At 40.9% G+C, this 6,203-nt stretch overlaps 2 pseudogenes; one reads left to right on the forward strand and one right to left on the reverse strand.

Annotated features, from left to right (window-relative positions):
- Positions 1 to 1,746: 1,746 nt before the first annotated feature.
- On the forward strand, positions 1,747 to 2,261 carry LOC120367918 (mitochondrial import inner membrane translocase subunit TIM14 pseudogene; annotated as a pseudogene).
- A 2,136-nt stretch (positions 2,262 to 4,397) lies between these two features.
- On the reverse strand, positions 4,398 to 5,951 carry LOC101032823 (eukaryotic translation initiation factor 5-like; annotated as a pseudogene).
- Positions 5,952 to 6,203: the final 252 nt, after the last annotated feature.

The following is a 6,203-nucleotide window of genomic DNA, read 5'->3' on the forward strand; positions in this document are numbered from 1 at the left end:
ATTAAAAATCACCAATTCCTTCCTGTAGCAACAGAAAATGATGAGCCCTATGCTCTTGTATTCATTCTGGGTAATACAGATCATAACAGGCCTGAGACTGCACCAATAATGAACAGTTGGTATGAACTCTAGAATTTCTGTCTTTCCTGTGTAGGGACAGCAGCCCTGGCTCTGGGCTCTGTGGCCACACTGATTCTGCCTCCCAGAGGGTTCTCAATACATTTCCTCTTGTTTACTCCTCAGCTGTTGCATTCATCCCTCTTCCTTAGCTCACCCGGGATTGAGTTTGGCAGAGGGAACCAGTAAGCTTTGCAACTTATAAACAACATCACACTTAGGCAATCCAGGCAGCCACTAAAATTGTAACATAAGGCATATTTATTAATGTGGAATCATGCCCACAAAATGTTGCGGAGTAAAAAAATCCCTAAATAAAAGAAAAAAAGATAGAATTAGAAGTAAACACACTTGTAAAGCAGAATGAAAATGAAATAATAACCTTAACAACTGGTTTTGCATACAAAATATACAAGTGGTGGACAAATCTCTGTAATATTACAAAGAGAAAGGAGAAATAGGAAGTGGCACAAGAGAAAGGGGCTAGCAGCACTGAAGTAAAAATGGAAGGATGCTTTCTTAACATAAGGAACTCTCTTCAATGCGGCAGATTAATATTTTATAATGTGTACATACATATGAGTGTATATGTACATATATGATATGAGAGCGTTGTCTTTGAGGGGGCTTTGCCACCTCTAGCCATGTGACCTTAGATGAATTACACCACCTCTCTGATCTCTCGGTTTTTCAACTGTAAAATGGGGATGACAGCAGAATACTCATTTTTTCTGAAGATTAAATGAGATGACATGAGTAATGTATTTAGCTCAGGTTCTGGTGTAACCGAGGAAGGAGCAAATTTATATATTAGCTATTTTTACTGTAATTATTGGCATTTCTATTAATATCAAAAACCACATGAGAAAGTTTGACAATATGGGACTAACAAAGTAAATCATGGAATAATAGCTTGCTGGAATGGTCTGAGTCAGTAACTCCAGAAGAACTCTAGGAGTACTTCACACAGCAAAACGTCATCCTAAGAGCAGAGCCCGGTGTATCCTTGGGCTGCTCTCTCCCTGGCTGTGCAAGGACCGCGAGCCAGGAGCTCAACTGGCCACGCCCCACAGAGGACAACCACTGTCCTGTGTGACTGGAGGCTGGAGGTAAGAACTCTGAGCTGCTGCAGATCATCATCAGGAACCCAGGTGATTTCTGTCCTTCTGCCTCCATCCTTAGACTTTTCTTCTCAAGCTTGTCCCTGCAAGGTCACTGGAGGCTCCCGAAGTCCAGACACTGCAATGGAGATGACTTATGGCCACACTTTATCGAGGAGTAAACCCCCACCTGCAAGCAGGCTCCCTCTTACTCCTCATTGGTCAGCACCGCATATCACGCTCAGGCCTAAGCCAATCATCATCAGCCAGGTGGGCAGAATTCCTTGCTTGGTTTAGTCCAATCAAAATTCACCTCTGGTGCTGAGGTTGCGGCCAGCCTCCCCTACACTCTTTTTTCCCATTAACTAATGTAATTGGGCCCCTTCCAACAAAAAAGAAAGGGGTATGACTGCTGATCAGCCAGCAATAGGTCATCCCTATGGAGGAGGTAAAGTAGTGTGTGTGATATTAAAAGAGAAAACAACAAACATGTGCATAAAGAAGACAAAAGACAAAAATTCTGGTGCGGTCGCGGGGGTGTCGCTCTGCTCCCGGCGTGCGGGCGGCGGCCGCGGCCTCTGCGCGGGAATGAGCCGGGCTCGCGGCGGAGGCCATGGCCAGTACAATGGTAGCAGTTGGACTGACCATTGCAGCTGCAGGATTTGCAGGCCGTTATGTTTTGCAAGCCATGAAGCATATGGAGCCTCAAGTAAAACAAGTTTTTCAAAGTCTACCAAAATCTGCCTTCAGTGGTGGCTATTACAGAGGTGGGTTTGAACCCAAAATGACAAAACGGGAAGCAGCATTAATACTAGGTGTAAGCCCTACTGCCAATAAATGGAAAATAAGAGATGCTCATCGACGAATTATGCTTTTAAATCATGCTGACAAAGGAGGATCTCCTTATATAGCAGCCAAAATAAATGAAGCTAAGGATCTACTAGAAGGTCAAGCTAAAAAATGAAGTAAATGTATCATGAATTTTAAGTACATATTACTTTATGTATATGAGTATTAACTTTTTATAATAAAATGCCTTAGAGTTACAGTTAAAAAAAAAAAGACAAAAATTCTTTAAAAAGTCATAATATTTTTCAGATAATGGACAAATGGATACTTTCAATTTTTAAAATATGTTCTAAGTTTTGTAAAATTAGTATGTAAAAATAAAATAATAATATTATAAAACATTAACACCACTTTCCCAATATAGGGTTAAATTCACATGAAACAAAAATACTTTAAAAAATATCATGTGGGCTGGGCACGGTGGCTCATGCCTGAAATCTCAGCACTTTGTGGGGCTGAGGTGGCCTAATCACCTGAGGTTGGGAGTTTGAGACCAGGCTGACTAACACAAAGAAACCCGTTCCAGTTAATGAAAGCAAATCGGCCTCGAGGCAAAGAATTTTAAACCTAGGCAACATTGAGTTTGAAGAAAAAAAATCCTCTTTGGTGTGACAAAGCACATTCCCTCCACATATATGACTCCTGCTCCACTCACACCACAATCTATCAAAGGCAGCTGGAGGCCTGTTCTTGTCTCTCCCGTAAGATTGCTAGGTTTCAATTCCTCAAAATATCAAGCCAACAAGGGTTTATCACATCAAATGTTTGTATCATTTCAGTTTTTTACATCTATTTGTTATTAAGGGCTCATCTGTGAGATGTCACAGAAAAACAAAGAGGTAAATGATATAAGCCACTGCTCCAAAATTAACCCTATTGATTCTCAATTCCCACCGTGCACCTTCGTGAAAACTGCCAACAAGTTTAACCTTGAAGATGATTACTCAAACACAGTCAAAACCCGTGTTGAGTTCAGATCAGGCAAGGCGTTCACAAGCAAGTTATTGACTCGTGTGTGTTCGGATCTAAAGCCTTGCGTGGGCTCTGTCAGGTCCCTGTCACCTGCACTCAGGTGGCCATCAGACTTCTTGGGTGCCTGGTTATATTCAATGTGAAGTAATAAATATCCCAAGGCTTACACCAAAACAGAGACTCTGACTTAGAAGTATACTTTTAGCTTTCTTTTTACATAAGACATTCTGGAAAAAAAAAAAAAAAAAAGAAAAAGAAAAAGAAAAAGTAAGAGAAGTCAGAAACGCAGTAACACTTATATTTGGCAAGATAGTAACCAAAATCTACAAAGCATAAGCTGTGTGTCCATATGTAAAAGGCATTAAAGAACAAACGATAAGGGGGAAAAAGCTATACTGAACAAGAAGATATAGTATGTCTAATATTTTGGAATTGTAATTTAAACCCTAAGGGCAAAAGCTGAAAAATTATGCTTAGGTTGCTAGTAAGTGTACCCTTCCCTGCGTCTTCCAAATAACATCAATTTATTGTTTCATTGCACCCCAAAGCAAGTTCTCTCAATACAAAGTAACTACTACATACACACAAAACGCTTGTTAACGTAATAATTTCCCTGGCTCATCCAACGTGCAATGTGTATGACTTCAAAGACTATGATTTGAGGCAAGTGTACATGAAATGAGAAAACAACTCTCCACGTTTCTAAACCAGCTCTTAATTTATAGGACACTCAGGTCATATTTACTTCTTGGTAAGATGTTTCATTGTTATTTATCAGTCTACCTCACAATGTACATTACCAGATGCCAATTTGAGGGACTCGACATAAAACTTTAGTGGGACTAGAGATAAAACTTTAGTACTGTATTTCTTAATGTGCTGAATAAGGTAATTACAAGTAAGTTTGCTTTACATTCTGTTGAAGACTTCTTTACAGCCTCAGCACCTAACAGTAGCCAGCAGGCTCCAAGAATGCTCATCAGGAGGAATGATGGCACAGCATTTCAAAACGGAGCCAGTTGCTTCCACTTAAGTTATTCAAAGCCAAACCTCTGTAGAATGACCAATATCAAATTTTTATTTGATATTGGTAAGTGTATAACGGTGATTCAAATGTGTCCACCACTAGTTCTTCAAAAAGAAACATGCTATAAATAAGCAAACTACATCTGCTCACTGATGTGTACCGACTCCCTAGATGTCTCACTGGGCTTAGAGACTACTCAGAGTAGTAATTTTTAGTGTAAAGTGTAGCATGACATTAAGCTATTTCAGCTTTGTACATACATGTTGCACTTCTGGCTGATAATGGAAAAAAGTTTGCAGCGTTACACGGTTAAGTTAGGTTGCATCCATCCCTTAAATGGCATCAATATGAGTGTCATCCTTGCTGTTGGACATTATGGTTTCAACTTTCAGCACACTTGCACTCTTTGAATATACCACCTCCATGTTCTCATCTTCATCTTCTTCTCCACCACCAGAGGATTCTTCCTGTGCCTCTTTTAACCATTTCCTAAATGGTTCTGCTTTGACACGAGTCTCTCTGGCAAGGTCTTTGGAGACATATTTCTTAGAGGTCTTTTCCGACCAGCTGATGCTGACCTCTTCTTTTAAAAGGTCTGCATCGTACATCTCTTTCAAGATACATGGAATCTTGGAGATACGCTGAGCTTGATGCATTGCTACCGCACATTCCAAACCATGAAGAAGGTACTGTTGAGCTCTTTTGTTGTGACAAAATAGTAGGAAATGGCGCCTATATTTCTTAATTTGTTCTCTAATCTCATTAAAAGGAACTTCAGTCAGAACAAGAGAGCCCATGGCTTTCACATCCAGTCTTTCTGCTTCAGTAACAATGTCTTTGTCAGATGAATCAATAATACCCTCTTCTTTCTTCTTAGCAAAATCAAAGATGATATTGACCCGCTCCGTAACTGTTCTCTCCAAACTATCACCGAGAGTCAGAACTTCTGAGCTTTCTCAGTTGTATCTTCTCCCCAGGCATCATCCTCCTCTGCTTCCACTGTACATGGAGAAGGACTAATTCCATTTGGTGGTGGTGGTGGCGGCGTCTCACTGTTGGATATGGAGTCATTTTCCTTGTCTTTGTCCTTTCTGTTTTTCTTTTCTTTTTCTTTCTTTCCTGCACCACCGTCACTATTCTCCGGCGGGCTTTTGAGAATGAATGTGCAGAGTTTATGATGTGTGTCAAGCATGCCTCGATAGGCACAGACTTTACAAGAATTGTTTCCTTCTTTGGATTGACATGCATATCTGTTTCAGAATTCTCACATTCAGGACAGAGAACAATTTTTTTTTTTTTTTTTTTTTTTTTTTTTTTTGAGACGGAGTTTCACTCGTTACCCAGGCTGGAGTGCAATGGCGCGATCTCGGCTCACCGCAACCTCCACCTCCTGGGTTCAGGCAATTCTCCTGCCTCAACTTCCTGAGTAGCTGGGATTACAGGCACGTGCCACCATGCCCAGCTAATGTTTTGTATTTTTAGTAGAGACGGGGTTTCACCATGCTGACCAGGATGGTCTCGATCTCTTGACCTCGTGATCCGCCCGCCTCGGCCTCCCAAAGTGCTGGGATTACAGGCTTGAGCCACCACGCCCGGCACAGAACAAATTTTTTTAATGAATCCATCCAACATGTCTTATTCACCTCATGAGATCAATGGACAATGTAACCATCATTCTTAACATCAAACTGGGTCTGTGCTCCCAGATCACAACCAAAATATTTGGTGGGATATGTTGGAGACCGATTAAGCACCTTTGCAATGTCAACCATGTTAGCTATAACTGTCTTGATTCCATTTCCTTTGCACTCAACCTTGGCAATCAGGCAGGGCATCTTGTAGTGATAGAACTGGTCTGACATGCTGCGGTTGACGTTGACAGACATTTTGGCTTATTAGTGGCTTTATCAATAAGGTGAAGAGATCTTTGACTGCAACTTTTTGGTATCTTCTGTCTGGAGAAGAAGGGATGAGATAAAGACTACAAGAGTTCTCGGTCTCTGACATGAAAAAATTTTTGCCATTGAGGCTGTAAACTTCTCGCTTGTATGCTATGTTTCTCCAATATAGGCACCAATAGCTTGTTTCCATCAAATAAAGACATAAACCCAACACTGCTCGCCCGGGACTGGGATAAA

This window comes from Saimiri boliviensis, chromosome 9 (genome assembly GCF_048565385.1).
Source record: "Saimiri boliviensis isolate mSaiBol1 chromosome 9, mSaiBol1.pri, whole genome shotgun sequence".
Taxonomy (NCBI): domain Eukaryota; kingdom Metazoa; phylum Chordata; class Mammalia; order Primates; family Cebidae; genus Saimiri; species Saimiri boliviensis.